This window comes from Numida meleagris, chromosome 8 (genome assembly GCF_002078875.1).
Source record: "Numida meleagris isolate 19003 breed g44 Domestic line chromosome 8, NumMel1.0, whole genome shotgun sequence".
NCBI classification, from domain to species: Eukaryota; Metazoa; Chordata; class Aves; order Galliformes; family Numididae; genus Numida; species Numida meleagris.
Genome location: NC_034416.1, coordinates 6,142,334 through 6,158,890, shown reverse-complemented (window position 1 = coordinate 6,158,890; position 16,557 = coordinate 6,142,334). Strand labels below are relative to the sequence as shown.

At 37.8% G+C, this 16,557-nt stretch overlaps 1 long non-coding RNA gene across 1 annotated transcript in view; it reads right to left on the bottom strand.

The window, feature by feature from the left end:
- The window catches only part of LOC110403003, a 274,642-nt gene extending 260,653 nt beyond the window's left edge, over positions 1–13,989 (bottom strand). Inside the window, exon 1 of the long non-coding RNA XR_002441455.1 lies at positions 13,774–13,989. This is a non-coding gene — a long non-coding RNA (uncharacterized LOC110403003). The remainder of the gene's footprint in view (positions 1–13,773) is intronic.

Genomic DNA, 16,557 nt, shown 5'->3' with positions numbered 1-16,557 from the left:
CCGTGGGGACTGTAGTAGTCCTTCTCTTCTGAGAACTAGGTATGTCCACTACATGATGTTATGATGTGGAATACCAATAACCGAAAATCACAAAACCATGACAAGAAACAATCAATATATTTTGACAGCTATTCCCTCAGCATCACTGTCCAGAAAGAAGCACAGTTCCTCCTTCCCCCCCTAAGCTGTTTAGGACAGCTATATTTTTATTCTGACATAGGATAGACTTTTTTTTTCCAGCTTTGCAGCAGAAGAAATCATTGATCTTGCATTATTTCAACACTTCATGCAACCATATATTACTCTCATTTCTTTTTGACAGAAGAAACAAATGCTAGTAGTTAGCATTCCATATGCAACTTGCTCATATTCCGTAAGTTACTTCACAAATTCAATTGTTTAATGAAGTCCAGGGCTTTGGTTAAGATATATATATATATAAATATCATGTGAAGTGCTTACTGAAACTATGGTTTAAGGTGGATAGTGTCATATATGGTAGGAATACTGTGCTAGGTATAGAATTTCTAGTTTTTTGTCCACTACTGGAAGTCTAAGGTAAACAGACATTTAGGTCACTGACCCTCATGAAAGTAAAAACTGTTCTAGAATTTGATGTTTTCTACAGTAAATATTTAATTTTGAACTCACACTCTGGGAAAATATTAAGTTGATCCCTTAAATACTTCTAGGAAGGTGCAAGAAAAAGCTGGGAGGCAAATTCTTGTACAGTTGTACCTACAAAAGCACTAAACAACCCTTGTGTCATTCTGCTGCAGTTGTTAAAAATCATGTATTAGAGTTACACTGATCCCGAAGTCAGTAGCTACTTTGATTGGCTGCGGCATAAACTGATTTGCTCTAACTTAAAACATTCCGTGAAAAGGCAAAAATACATATAACCTGTTTATTAGCATGGCAAAGCTCAAGCACGGAGAAATCCAAAGGCAGAAAAAGTATGTTATGCTTAATGGTGTGTGTACATTCGGTATTGTTCGTTCCTTCAAGCTCTTTGTTATCTTTATTTATAAAGATGCGTGGCTTAAGGAGGAGTTTTGTTTTATGCATATATACTCTGACAATTTTCCACTAGGGCCAAACTTCATCTCCTCAAATACTACGTCTGGCCACAGCAATACTCACTGGTACAGAATGCCACAGCCATGACTACCTCTGTCTTGCCTTTCAAATGGCCAAAAAACCTGAAACCATTTGCTGTTCTAATTTCCAGTGCTACAGCAGTACATACTAACTATCAACTGGTAATGCCAAAACAGAATGGTGTTTGGTTCCACAGCAACCAGATGCTTATCAAGTTCTGTAATCATTATTTATTACAGATTGGCTCTAATATAACTGCTTTGCTATAAGGAACTGTTTGTTTATGTCAGCATCATCTGCAAGCAAGAAATGTAAGACATGAGGAATATAGCATTGCTTCCTATTTATTTCTGTGGAAACTAAAAGAGATATAAAGAGCCCAATAACACTATTTGATAGAGCAAATTCTCAGCTACAAAACACTACCTTTCAACATAGTCACCACCATCAACTCTACGTTTTCACCAGCAATGAACAAGAGCCTGCATGCCACACTAGCAAAAATCTGCACCAGCAGATGTGACCCACAGCTGCAACTCATCAGCCATCATCTCACTGCGCTCACATCCACTGTTTGCTCTCCATAAACATCCAGCAAGTGTTGATGAATGTCAGTGGGTACATTTTATTCTGTATGGAGGAACTCAGTTTCACATCTTTGCTTCCTACACACTTCCATATCAGACACCATTTTGTCAGACTGCCCCTTTGCTGCCATCTGTCATGAGGCAACACAATGGAATGGAATACTGGTGGGAAGGTTCAGCTTCTACAGCCATACCACCAACATAATAAAGTAAGAGGCATTACTTTCGGAGCAGCCCTTGCATGTATACACATGCACACAGAGAACTATAAACATGATCAACAGCAGGAACTATCATATACAAGAAATTACAAGCATTTGCCTTTTACCTCCTATTATTCTGAGTAGCATCGATAAAAACATCTGTACTTTGTTTAAAGCATCACTTCCATTTGTCTCCTGCAGCACTGCAGCAGCACAAGGAAGCACTGGAGTGTTGAAAATCAGTTCTGTGTACAGGAGACCTAAGATACAACTATTAGATTCAGATCTGGATGGTTAAAGGCAAACAAAGCAGCTTTTCAGTGAAATAATAAACAGCCATTCTGAGGTTCAGTCAAAAGGCACTTCACCTCTAAATGAGGAAGCAATGATAAAGAATATACACACATAACATAAAAGGAGAGGAAAAAGATTCAATCTGTTTTCCAAATAGAGACTGCTTTACACGTTACAGTCTGCAGAAATGTCTGATAAAAATGTTTTGCTATCAATTTGCCAATGAGATAAATTTTACATGTTTATAATGTTAGTGAGATCCACATTTTGTTGATCTACTTCATACATCATCTGTTTATTCAGAATATTTGTGCATACAATTCTCCTGGCTTTCCTGCAACACTGATGGAAATGCTCCATTTTGAGGTTTTTTGTTTGTTTGAATTTTTAATTTTATAGTTTTAGTGTGACCAATTTTGGAAGGACACAGCAACAGGGATTTTCCTCCACTGCATTTCATGTCAGAGTTCACACACGCTGGTTCATAAGATGTATACCTATTTAATTACAACTACAACCCCGTAGCATTTTAACTCTGATCTCCAGGAAAAAAATACTGAAGCTAGGAAGAGAGGTGGCTACTACAAGCAGTCTTGTTCCATTACCACCACTTCTCTCTACTTTTTACAAAGCTATCAGTGTGGCTTCCGCCCATTCACAAAGCAGCATGGGAGCGTGGGTTTAACAGCTGGACATGCAGCAAGACAATGGCTTTCAGCAGATGTTAGGATTCTGACTGGGAGAAGAAAAGAAGACCAGGAGCAACAAACAGCGGTCTGATAAAGGGCATAGGGTTAAGCAGAAGTGACAACTCACTATATTCATTTAGTTGTCTACTTGATTTCACTTCCCCACTCCTCATCAGCATCCTTTTTTAAAAGGTTTCCTTAGAAATCAGCAATATTCTACTCACGTTTTTTAAAGCTCACTCATTTACTCAATAAAAGATTTTATTGCATGCAGTAGTAGGAATGAATTTACACTAGGAGGTTGTTTTTTACTTCTGCTTGCAAGCCAGAGAAATTTCAAGAATCTCTAGTGAAATGTTATTTTAGGTACCCTTGATAGCGTTCAATGCTAACAGCTTCCGAAGACCCTTGGGGACTTCAGTAAATGTTTCATAAACTTAGCAGCTGAGTTTTCACACCAAGCTGTATTTTTTTTGTCATGTAACCAAAGAAATCCACGCCTGCACAAGGTCATCGGTTTCTAGTTTCCACTGAGATACCTGATGAAAATACTTGTTCCACAGCAAGCAGTAATGACACATTGCCCTTAGTGTAGTCTCTTCTGCAGAAGAATGACAACTGGAAATTCTATGATAACACAAAATTCAAAAACCTTTGCAGCAAGTTGAGAAAAGTCCTCAAGGACGAGAACTATTCTCATATTCAACCTTTGAAAGCATATTCAACCTGAAAGCAGAATGAGAGTGAAGTTTAAACATGAAAGGAAATAGAGATCTTCACTGCATACATTTAAAATGGACAGAAACAGAGCTGGAAAAGTTGGTATCTACCACTTTTCATATAGGTGCAAACTAAAGCCAGCTGCCAAAGACAAAGCCAGAATTACTTTAAGTACTTATCTGCAACTGGCTGAATATGGAATTTCCTCTTCCATTTTCCTACTACATACTGTTTACTTTCACAACTGGTTACTTGCATGTACCAACCGTATAATGGAATTCACAATATGTGGCACCAAATCTGGTCCAGATGAAGGAACCTTTCTGGATCAAACCTTATTTTGACCCAACTACAACTTTTATCAGCAAAGAATTTGGATTTACGATGTTTACATTAAAAAGTTGTACTTGCCAATGTCTGAGTTCAAGGAGACTTACATAAGTTGAGTATGATTTAACAATTAATAAGACAGCATTTTTTTTCTAAGAGCACAAGAAGAAAGACCTCATCAGCTCCATAAAACAAGTCCTTGTCATTTATGTTGATTCTATTTTAAACTTTTAAAAGCAGATCCTACTACAGGCTCTAAAAGTTTAAGTTAAGATGGCTGTGATACATTCAGAGATCCATTATGTGCATAAACTACCAACAGTTTTTCATTTAAGAAGTCCCCCAAAAGTAGCTATTATTCACCTGATAGGATTTGCTAATGTGCATCAGCAACGTTCTAACATTGTCACACAGTGTCACAGTCACATATGACTGTTCTGAAATACTGGACAGCTATTAACACAAAAATTCACCAAAAAAAACCCCACTTCAGGATTGAAAATAACTGTTAAACATGTGACTCCAAAGGGAAGAGAAAGAAGGGAGTTTTTTTTATCGAAACAGAGCTCCTCTTTTCCAACTCCATGACATAGGTGACTTCTCAACGGGCTCTTAAAAATGCTTCTGAAGAGCAAATATAGTTCTATGTATGATGCTGCACTCAGTTGTTGATATTTCAATTGCAAACCTTAGGAAGTCTTAAGTCAGACAGAAAATGGCCGTAAATAAATTTGGGCTAGAAATTGGAATGGTGTTTTTAGCCAATGGAAGAAAAAAAAAAGCTTTGAAATAGCCTTGAAACTAGAAGGCAAGAATCAGACAAGTTTTAACACTGTTCGAATAACAGCACAGACTGATTTATTTTCATTCAGACAGAGCTCTTACATGCACAGCTGACTAATAACTAGGGAAAGGGTTGCTAGAAAGGGAAAGAACTTTTTCAGTCAGTGTTTTCCAATTTTTCTACCCATTCATTTTGGAACAAAAGGATATGTATGTATGCGCTCCCTAAACAATCTATCAATTCAAAACAAATAAATGCAGTGCGCACATCTTAAGCATGTGATAATTTTAAATAATTTATATCCCTTTAATCTAAAAATATCTTCTTAGAGATACTTGTGGTTAAGTATCAGCTGCATCTACTTTGCGTAAAAGTGGAAGAACACATCTGTTACTGAAGAACAGACCTGGGATATGCAGACAGCGTTGGAGCAGAGAGCAGCAAAGAGGGATGCTCTGCTTAGGACAGTATAATGAAGTCCCTTGAGCACATTTCACAGAACAGAAGTTACCACTCAAAATATATTCATTTACAGTCCTGTCCTTATTCATGTATTTAAAACTTCCTATGTACAAAAAGTACAAGCTTGAATGATGGGCAAAAAGCATATTCTTTTTGTTCATAAATTTGGCCTAGTGCTCATTTGAAGTTATCTAGTGCACATTAGCCACACGGCTCTTTCAGTCATCACACATTTACTGCTTACACATGGCTTTATAAACCCTTAGTGCCTATTTCCCACCGGCTGCGAAGTTCGCACGACACAAAGGAGCAACAGCTGTAGGATTCTAAAGACTATGTGAAGAGAGGTCAGAAAAAAAAAAAAAAAGTGACAAATTGCACAGTGACATTTCTTTTGACAACTACTCACTTCAGCCTCTTTTGGAAAAAAAGAAAAACAAGAACTAAAAACCAAGACCCATGAACTGCCTCTTGCATTTACAAAAAGCTTAGGAAGGAAAAGGAAAAGCTGGGGAAGGTAGAAGGAAAAGCAGAAATACACAGCTGAGAATGGGGCAAAACAGATGGTAAGTGTGGCAGCTTTAGAAATACATTAGAAATACTAAGACGCTGACTTCTTTATCTCACCTAACAAAGTACAAATCAGCTATTCTTATGAACTGTGCTTGATTAATTCTCCAAGCTACAGGAGAAAGAAAAGGAAAAATACCCACCCCGCTGATGAGAAAGCTCTGCCATCTGAATCCCGCCCCAGTGGCTCACTAGAGGGCACACTTCAGCCAGAAATGTGCTCCGGGCCGCAGGGCAGGGGGGAGGACCCAGCAGACAAAAACCTCTCTATAATGCAAAAGAGGCATCTAGCAAAATATGTTTACATTGATTTTTAATGATAACTACCCTTTTCATCACGCCTTAAACAACAAGATTACCTTAGATATATTTTAGACAGACGTTTCTCTTCCCAAAATGCTGAGAAGAGGTTGGATGTTGCCAAACTCAGGTTTAATGAAGGTGTGAAAAAGAAAAATCTCCCTAAAAGCAATGGTAAACCCAGCTGTTCAAGGGAAAGGAACAGACTTGTTTTGAGGAATTTCTTGCAAAACCCAAAATCAATCATCACAGGTTTCCCATTTTGTTTGCAATCTGCAACATGCAGTTTTCATGCTGACAGTTGAAAAGCCTGAAAGGCAGCACCAACATTTCAAATACAACTATCCCAACAGGTGTCCAAATGAATTTAAGTGAACACACCATCACCTGTCATCCTCCTGAACGAACACATAGAGGTGCCAATGATAACCACAACAAGGTGGTCACCAAGGCTAAGTATCACAGCAGTGCTGCACAATGCAAACACAGTACAATCTGCACTTCCCTCCCCTTATTCAGCTCTGTTGAACTCAACATGCAATACAAAGACACATAACCCAGTATCATAATGGCTACTCACTTAAAAAATATTACAGTTTACTACTTTGCTGTACTATTTCTTACATTTATAGCAATAGTAGTAATACCTCCTTTGAGATATTGGCAGATCATTGGGAGATGCTGAATTGCTCCACAGGATTTAGCTCATCTTCATTCTTCTGCAGCTGACTATGCAATACACATGGTACTAGCACAAACTAGAAGCATTTCTAGGTTTCAGTGGGTGCATATTAACAGTGGTTAATATAAAACAGTTGGTCTGAATGATATTTGGAAATGCTCAATACTAAGGATGCTACCAGGTGAGTAGATCATATTTTCTCTTTAATGTAGTTTAACCTCTGGCTTCACAGCTTTAATGCAGTTGTGTTACCTAATCAGCCACTGCATCTCCAGTCTCCTTCCTGCAGTTGCTGAAATCATTAGTCAGGGAATTGGTGAGGAAGCTGCAGAAACTCACACTAGCAGCAGGCAATAAAAGTCTTTAAAGGGAATAACTCACACTAAAAATGACAATTTATAGCATTTTACAGCATGTAATATAATTTATGGTATGTTACACATTGACGTGTATGTGTAGTGAGTGTTGTAGAAAGCCATAAATTGCCAGTGTTTCCAACTCCCCATTAAGACCTCATTTATTTCTCTACTCCACAAGTATAGTCTCATGATAACCACACCCCATCTCGCTTTATTAAAAGACAGGAAAAAGACAGAAAATGTAGACATAGCAATCTGATCTATTTTAAAAAAAAATAAAACTGGAAAACTAACAGAACACAGAGGATGAGTCTTAGCTGAGAAATTAACTGACTTCCTTTCTTATTTATTTTATTAACAACTAGGGGAATACACAAACATTTTACCACATTCGTCTGCTGAAATGGAACATCTCATTTAAAGAAGTAACATAATGGGAAAAGACAACAGGAAGACTTTCTCCAGAGCAAGAGAGTTCTCTCCGCTGCTGACTTCCTTACTTTCTGTGCTCATTTACTCATTTTGATTCATTTCTACAGTAACATTTACAGAATTTGACAAGCATTCTTAGCAGTATCAATAGTATTAATAAGTCCACTTCAATTCTACTTCCATATTCTGAATCATCTTCTGCTAATTTTCAACACAGTATTCCTTGATCTTATTTGAGTACAAGCACTGGCAAGTAAATACTGTGATATCATCTCTTCTACTTAAAAGATACAGCATCTAAAAATGTAGGCAGTAGTTGTGGAAGCCTATATAGCTGACAGTCAAAGATATTTCTTCCCTATCAGTGCTTTAGAATTTTTGATAGGCTGTTCAAAATAATTCAGAAAAAAATAAGAAAAATATTTCATTAAAAAGAATATATTTGCTGTAAATTTTGTGAATGACATTAATGTCCTCGACACTGGAAGTTGTAGTTAACATCCTTTTTTGCAAACATCCTGACACTAAAATAGAGTTCACCTTCCCTATGCTCGAAGCTGGTATTATGCTTTTAAGAACACATTATTTGTTTTAAGGCTTAAATCTTACATTTTTTTCTCATATTTAATGAGTCTTTACTGAAAGATAAGGAAAGCTCAAACTCATTAAAATCTGCAGCAGCGTGAGTAGGCCTGTAGGTGAAAACATAATTGCATATACTTCTGCAGCTTGGTGACTAAATTGGCTCTGGACTACCTCAGCTGGCTATAAATATGCCTTTAGTTTCTACATCTGCATATAAGTTAAAGATAGATGAAGTTTGTTTGCATCCAAATGGCAACTTCATTTAAAACTAAAGTTAAAACCAAGTTCACTTGGAAAACTCCATTCATACTTTAGAACTGTGTTGTGCTATATAGCACATTAGGATATATCCTCAGAAATTACGTGTGCTGCTGTGTATGAAGTACTGTATAAATGATCACCTGTGGTTCTTCCATTATGTCTCTTGTAAATTAAAAAGAATGAGCTTACTGGAGCTGAACTGCTATGAAGAAAAAATGTACAATTATGGTTGAAAAACTACAATTCCCTGTAAACTCTAAAATATATCATGCCGGAGTAGACTTTAATTGGCAAATACAATGGCGACCTTTTGTGGTTTTGTTTTATTTTAATTCCCGTCTATACAGACAAAAGAATAGATTTTGCCTATTAAAATGCTCTCCAGGCAATTGCCTAGATTTCACCATGCAGCTGAAACTCAGCGAAGTTCTGAACTCAGATGACAAGAATTCCAATCTACCTTCCTCAGTATTACATCTCTGAAGAAGCTAAAAGTTACAAATATGTAACAATATTCTGGAGCTGTATTAACAGCAGCCACAAGCTTGAAACTCTTTTACTTCCTATTCAATTATGCGGCTCATACTGTTCTTTGGCATAGAGGCTGGATAAGCAACCTAGGGCCTGATTGTCACACTGCACTTAATGAGACAGTCACAAGCTGAAAACCAAAGCTGGGAACCTTCTAACTACATGTTGAACTCACCTACAGTGCAAGCTCTGAGGTCTAATCCAGATTCCATATGTATAGCAGCATACTCACAAGCAGATTTTTAGAGGTCAGACCAAAAGCTGAATGAAAGTTTTAACATGTTGATAAAACAAATAAGTGTTCGATTAATTATGATTCTTCACGTCATCTTGCATTATTGCTGAGGTAAGCAGATTAATGCTGTTTCATTACACTTTTACTCGAGTATTTAATGCAAAGGCTATTAAAGAAAATATAAAATAACACAAAAAAGTCCTTTATTCTTCCAAAAGACCCAGCCCAGCACACTCAACATAATGTAGAGTGATTTTTTTGTTGTTGTTTTTACTTCTACTTATTACAAGAGAGGAACTACACAGAATTGTTAATAGCTAGCATTTCCCCTGTTCACCAGAACACATGCACGTTAATGTAGCCATACACCATACTGCAGAGAAGACCCTTTCTGTGGGAGTTCAGTCCTCACTCCTGTGCACTGTTACAGCTTCAGCATTCTTTAGCCAGTCGGGTTTCAGTGAAAAACACTCCAGGTCTGCCAATGCAAATCAGTTTTGCCTAGAGTTAGCTTTGTAGATACTGCAGTGCAAGTAACTATTTTAGGCATACAGCACAATATAATTCTGCACAAGAGCTTTAGCTTTGCAGTCCACTCACATGTAGTATTTACTTCCCCTTACTTACTAAATCATTGCTGGCAAGCTGCATGCTGTGGTTAATGCACTCAAAGCCAGGAGTAGGTGTTGGGAGCAAGCAGGGTGCTGCAGGGAGCACACATCAGTGGTATTCCCTGTATCATAACAGAGGACTCCAGTTATCTTTATGGGGAGTAAGAGCAGAGCAGGGTCAACTGGTATTATCCATTAATAAAACCAATTGTACACACTGCTCAAATTATAATATAGCTGATAAAGGGAATGAACTCCAGTATTTAAAAAATGGATCTGCACATTACTTCTCTTAGGTACTGTACTTGACTCTGACCTTCACTCATCATGAAGCAACTTTGAGCCCCTGCCTCTATGCTTTCAGTCGCAGTAATTTTAGTTGCGTAACATATGAACTGAAAACAAGTTGAAAGGGAGTGTGATCTTCATGGAAATTCTCTGCGAGCCAACTAGCATGTGGTCATGACTTGACTAGCAAGTTTGATCCAAACTATGAGAGCTTAGAACAAGAAAAGGAAATGCCAAAAATAGATTATATTTTTACATCAGTGCAGTAAGACTTTTAAATTACGTATCAAAGCAGGCTGAGCACCTGCATTAGTTATTATATTTTTGTGAGAAAAATATTCACTTCATCTTAGTGGGAAGAAACATTATTTAAGGCATCAGTCAGAAAAAAAGCTGCCAGTCAAATTCAACAATTCCCTCCCCTCCCCCCCCCATTTGTGAATGTTTACATATTACCACATTCCACATTGCATTGTCCTCTTTATTACTTCGATGCTCAGCTCAAAGTCAATGGCTTGGAATGTTGCCTTTCAATTCAGCATGTGAATTAAAATATAGTACCTTTCCAGAGCAAAACAAGATACGTAGGTAAGAGCACTCTAACAGATGGAGAGGTGCTTTATTGATGTACTGTATCTTCATGAGATAGCCCACAGGAAACATCACTTTTGAACATGGCCATTTTGAGACTGAACCCAGCTGACAAACAGAGAGCAGATACGATTATGTGCACTAGTTACACTCCATAGGAGCAATGGGGACTTGACTCAATGGTGAATCAGGTGAGTGCGCTACTGATGCCTTAGGTATCAAAAACCAGAATAATCAGCATTTAACTGTGCTCATAAAATTAAGTCTTAGGCAGGACTTTACTGTTCTAGGGAAAAGAATGAAACAGATATTTTATAACATGGTTTTTTTCCCCACTATTCATACATTATCTAATACAGTGACACATTTTAAAAATAACTGTGAGAGCTGATTTCAGAACTTGCAATAGGAAGGAAATAACAGAACTGAGAACAGAAATGGTTGTCAGAGTTAATAAGTACGTATTCAAATACAAGCTCACATATATAATTCACCTTGTTATAAGCAAGTCTTCTGTGCCATTAAAAATATAACCCTAAAACAAAGAATACTAATTTAAAGCATTGCCCAGAAGAGAAACGAACTCCTTCCATTTGCAGTAAAAGTCATGTGACTTCTTTCAGCCTTAAGACACAAAGTTACAGACATAACTGCCTTCAGTGAAGCAAGGGAGACACAACCTTGGAAGGTCCTCTCAACAATATCTGATGTTACCAAACACCAACATTCACCTGACATCTTTTTACAAACAACAAATCCTACCTCAGCTACAACATAAAGTTTCAGATAATCAAACAAGGAGAAAAAGTTGACAAAAAAAAATTCATAAATGCATTTACTGTGCATTTGAAATTTTAGGACCGTGTATATTTGAAACTGCATAGATTTATAATTGCATTACAAGGATTCAGAAACTCAACCTAATTACAGTCTGATATGTATTCAGAATTTCCAAAGTTTGCTTTAAATTTAGTTCAGATTGACAGGCCAAAAAAAAAAAAAAAAAAAAAAGCATTTCTTGATAGACAACAACATCAGGCACTTGTCTGAATGAACTCCAGAATCTAACTGGTCTTTCTGTGACTTGCTACCTTCCTGAGGACAGAAGATTGATGACCAGCATCTAATTTCCCTTCCTAGAATAATATACTACTGATTATTATTAAAAGCTAGTGTAAACTTTAGGGAAGCATGAGCAAAGACGGTTTTTTTCTCATTCAGTTACAGAACAAGCTGTTGATTTATGTTTTCATAATCCAATTATGAGACTGCATACAGTTACTGTGACTAAATTGGTATTATAAAGTGTCTAGTTTATAATCACCACTCTACAATTGCAAGCTGACTTTTACCAGTGTTCTTGAATTACAAAGAATTTGCAAATCATTCCTGAGGTAGTGGTATGTGCTCAGAAAACAAGTAGATCCTTAGGAATGCCATGTGGCAGCCTGTCATTGTTGCTTATGTTCCACTAATGAAAGTGCAAACAAGTGTGACTGCCAGAAAAAAAAAAAAAAAGGCTGTGAGGGAGTTTTCACTAGAAAGTACTAATTTTCTATATACAAGCATGGATACAGACATACTTGATGCAATGTTAAAAACATTTCATCCTCCTTTACTCTGCACATAATTCCAAATTTCCCTGTCTAGTAGTAAGCATGATGTGCTATCACTTAAAAAAGCCATTAGTCTGCTTTTGCTTCTGCTCATTAGTCAAGCAACAAATACTCTAAGCTCATACTGAATAGCACTATTTCAAAATGAGAGCTACAGTTCTGTCTGAACAACAAAGTCTGGTCAATAACTTGCAGTTTTAATGTTTTGTTCCTAGCCACATATTTCAGTGCTTGAAATACTTTAGTTTTCATTACAGGTGTAACACAAGCATTCTTTCTCTACACTCAACTTCTGAATAAATTCTGGATGGCAACCAGTCACAAGCAGCTGGCAGCCAATTCTCTTTATTATCTATGCAGCTAGATAGGATTTGTTCAAATATAGATAATGGTAATTAAATGTGGGATTTGATGTGCATGTGCACACACGCATTTACTTACATTTCAAGTGGTGGGGGGGAGGGAATGTGGCTTAGCTACAATGGGAATCAAATCAAGCAAACAAAAGTGCTTTTAAAGCAATATTAGAAAAGATAGTCAGTTTCTTTGCTACAAATCTAAACAATAAAAGTTCACAGTAGCAAGTGCAACTCTCCATATTTTCCATTTGGAGGAGATTTAGCATGATGATACCCACCGTACTTCCTCAAGGAGAGTTACCTTCCAGCACAGCAAGACTGAGGACTGCATTTCTACCCCAAACATTTTATTTACGAGTCATTTTGATGCATTATGGATTTGAAGAAAATACAATGAAATCTAGAATGCTTGAAAAGAAAACACACTGGGGGGCAGACTTAGATCCTACCTCTCTCACAAACTCCAATCTAACAGAGCATCAAGAATTCTAAATGTGGTCTCAAAAAACAGTAACGCAGGAGCACGTGCTCAGGGCGAGTGCTGACTGAATGGCGGCCGAGCAGCACTGCTGCTGGGGAGCTCAGCCAGGCTGCGGTGTGCTTCTGCAAAGGAGCCTCATGGAAGGAAGGCTGACATTATTTGCAATGGGGAAATGCTGACAAACAGCAAGCTCCCTCACACTCTGAGAAGTACACACACTTTTTAAGGTTCCTCATTAAACAGCAGAAGCATGTACTGTCTCTGTGGAAAACACTGGAGTAATATTGTAGTATTGAAAGGAGTAGTGGAGATGATCAAACACCCAGAACAACACAAGAGCGAACAGAGGCCTCTTTTGAAAAGCTACATTAAAAGCCCTACAGTTTTGCATTATTTTAGCTACCTCTCCACCACACAGACTGTGAACAAAGTAGCTTTTATAATTTATTCTCCTCAGAATTCCTTTCGACAGCAGGAACCTGAGGGAAGTTTCTTTTCTCTGCATCAAACCCAGCACGAGGCACTGCCGCCCCTTGGCCAGCAGCAAAGGCCATGCCTAGCTCCAGCACAACACCAGGGACTTGGTGCAATTTCAGCAAAACTCCAAACCAAAACCCAGCCAAACACAAGCCACTGAGGCACTACAGAGCCACTTCTCTTGCAAAAGAACCACCCTAATTAAAAACCATAAAATGTACTCACACGCAGCTTGCAGCTCTCAGGGTACTTCCAGGTGTCTGAAGAGCAGGACAAGCACTTGCAGACTCAGCTTGCACCAGAGAGACAGAAGCATGACTGGCACTGAGCCTCCACGCAGGCGCCGGAGCCGCCTTCCTCCGTGCTCCAGAAGATCCTGCACGTGCCCCGTGTGCTGGGAGGCCCCCGAGGGAAAGGCGGCTGCGGCTGGGCCTTGTTCCCTCAGGTACGTGAAAGAGTTCCTAAGGGCCCTGAGCTTCAGATATTCTAATCCGTGTTTGCAGTGTGATGGTGCAGACTGAGCTGCTGCAGAGGGGAAAGGTTCAAATTTTAAAAAATCAAGCCAAATCAGATGTACTTTGCCAACTTACACTTTTCACCAAGATGAAGGAATTTTTTTTTTTTTTGTAGCTTTCGGATTTCAATGATTTTACTTTTGCTTTTGTTGTGAAAATGCCACAAGATGTGTACAGCATTCTCCAAATCATAAGCAGAATCCTCAGACAGTGGCAGCCTGAGTGTTTCGCTCCGTGCTCGCTGAGCCTGGTCCTATCCTTCCTGTTGTGCTATTCCAACTGCTATATATACATGGAAGCTTTCATAAGAGGTAAATCTTTCAGTGTTAGGACAAAAGGCCCATGCTGAATGGGAAGTAACTGTTTGCATGACAATGCATTGAGATAAATACTAGCAAGAGCTTTGTCAGAGATCTGGTGTAAAGAAGAACCGGCTCTCAGAGCTGCCCCTGCTTCAGATGCAACTCGGGTCACCTTGATTCTGCTTTAATTATCAGCACAGTCCTCTCTTGTGTGCATTTGTCTGCAAGTCAGGGCCCACAGATCATTATTATAAACCTTCCAGTTGAGCATTACACCCATGACTCAAAAGTTATTACTAGTAGTTATAAATGATGTATTGTTTGTTGACATTTTTTGTTAAAAGTGAGTGAAATAAATTGCATGGAAACAAGTTCTTCTGTTTACGTGCATGAAATTGAAAAAGGAAAATGTTTTTCATTAGGAGAATACCTTCTGCGTTTTTAAAGTAAAATGTTTGGGTTTTTTTAATTGAAATGATCCAACTACCTTTACTGCTAGTTAAACTTAAGAAATCATTAGCAGAACTTTAAATAGTGAAAGAGAATGTGAAGGACACTTAAAATGCAGTAGGTAGATTTATGAGACTTTTTCTCCTCTTCCTAGGAGAAACATACGTTTGGGCAAAGTCTAAAAGATAACACTGAAGTATAAGAAAAAAAAAAATCTTCCTCTAAAGTCCTGACAGTTTACTTAGAGTAAGGCAAAAACTGCCTAGGAAGAGCAGTTCTTTCGTACTCTTTCAATGCTTGATGAGGGTCGGACTAGATGATCTTCGGTGGTCCCTTCCAACTCCTGCAATTCTGTGATTCTGTGATCAGAATCAGCAAGGACTTTAAAATGTCAGAAACATTTTATGAATAAAGGGAAATGTCCCTACAGAGATGAACCAGATGTTCTGTCCACCTGGTTAAAATAATTGACCAAAGCATAACAAGTTGTTTTGTTTCTCTCATAATTTTTCTGAGCAATACCACAGCCGCTACTGATATCATGAGAAATCCTGATACTGGTTATAGCTTAAGGGAGAATGTCTGTAGCAAACTTATGGAGCATTACAAGCAAATTTGAGCAGGAAGAAAAAATCATGCTTTCTGAGAGAAAATATAATCTCTGGTGTCAGCAGGAGCAATTTGCAGAAACACTGTCTGAAAAAATAAGTACAAATGTTTCTAAAGCAGAGTTTACAGCTTTTTTTCTTATTATTATTCACTATAATCATATAAAGATATCAAGAAAGGTTTTCAGAATAACTACACCATGAAGACCGACTATGCATGTTTTAAGACCTGAACATAAAAGGCATCAAAGCATTCTAAAGACAGACTAGGGCTACAAATTAAATCTAGTGAAAAAGCAGCAGACTGGTTATGCATGAGCTGAGGTTAATATAAGCCTATAAACCAGTAAGGAAGATTTGGGGTAAAAGCAAGAATAGCTTTCAAGCACTTTTGGCTTGTCTGGTTATGACTAATATAATACATTCACTGTTTGGTCTCTATAAAGGTTCAGCAAGCATCAGTGAATGTCAATGCGCGCCATTTTTTCCACATGGAGGAATTCAGTTTCACACTTTAATCTCCACTTCCATGTCAGATGCCATTTTGTCAGACTGCCCCTCTGCTGCCATCTGTCACATGGCAACAAAATGTAATGGAATATTGGTGGTAAGGTTCAATCTCTTCTACCATACCACCTACATCTGCCTCTGACATCGTGGGAGGCATTAAAAATAAAAAAATAGGAGGCATTACTTTCAGAGCGTCCCTGTAACTGAAGTTCTTCTAGTTCCCCACAAAGGCAGTTCTTACAGTTCTAACTGCATTTTAGTGTAGCCAGTGGATTCGGTGAAGTATGGAGGCTGAGCATTAAGCTTGAAGATGCTTTATGTATGATATTGTAAGGATATTAAAATATTTATGTCAAAAATGTATAAGATTGTTACAACTATTAGTTTGCAACTAATAACATAATACTCAGTTTTACATTTAGTACATTTAATACATTTACACTCACTACATGTCACACTCACTATTTTCTTACTGCTTGACTTTTTCAGTAAATTTTATTATAGTCTCCTCAAATAAATATAGACTAACCTAACTGGACTGTTTCACAAAAAAAATGTGATTGCTTTATGGTAAGGGCACAGTACAAATTTTTCTGTACAATTCATTGTCACTCAGAACTTGAA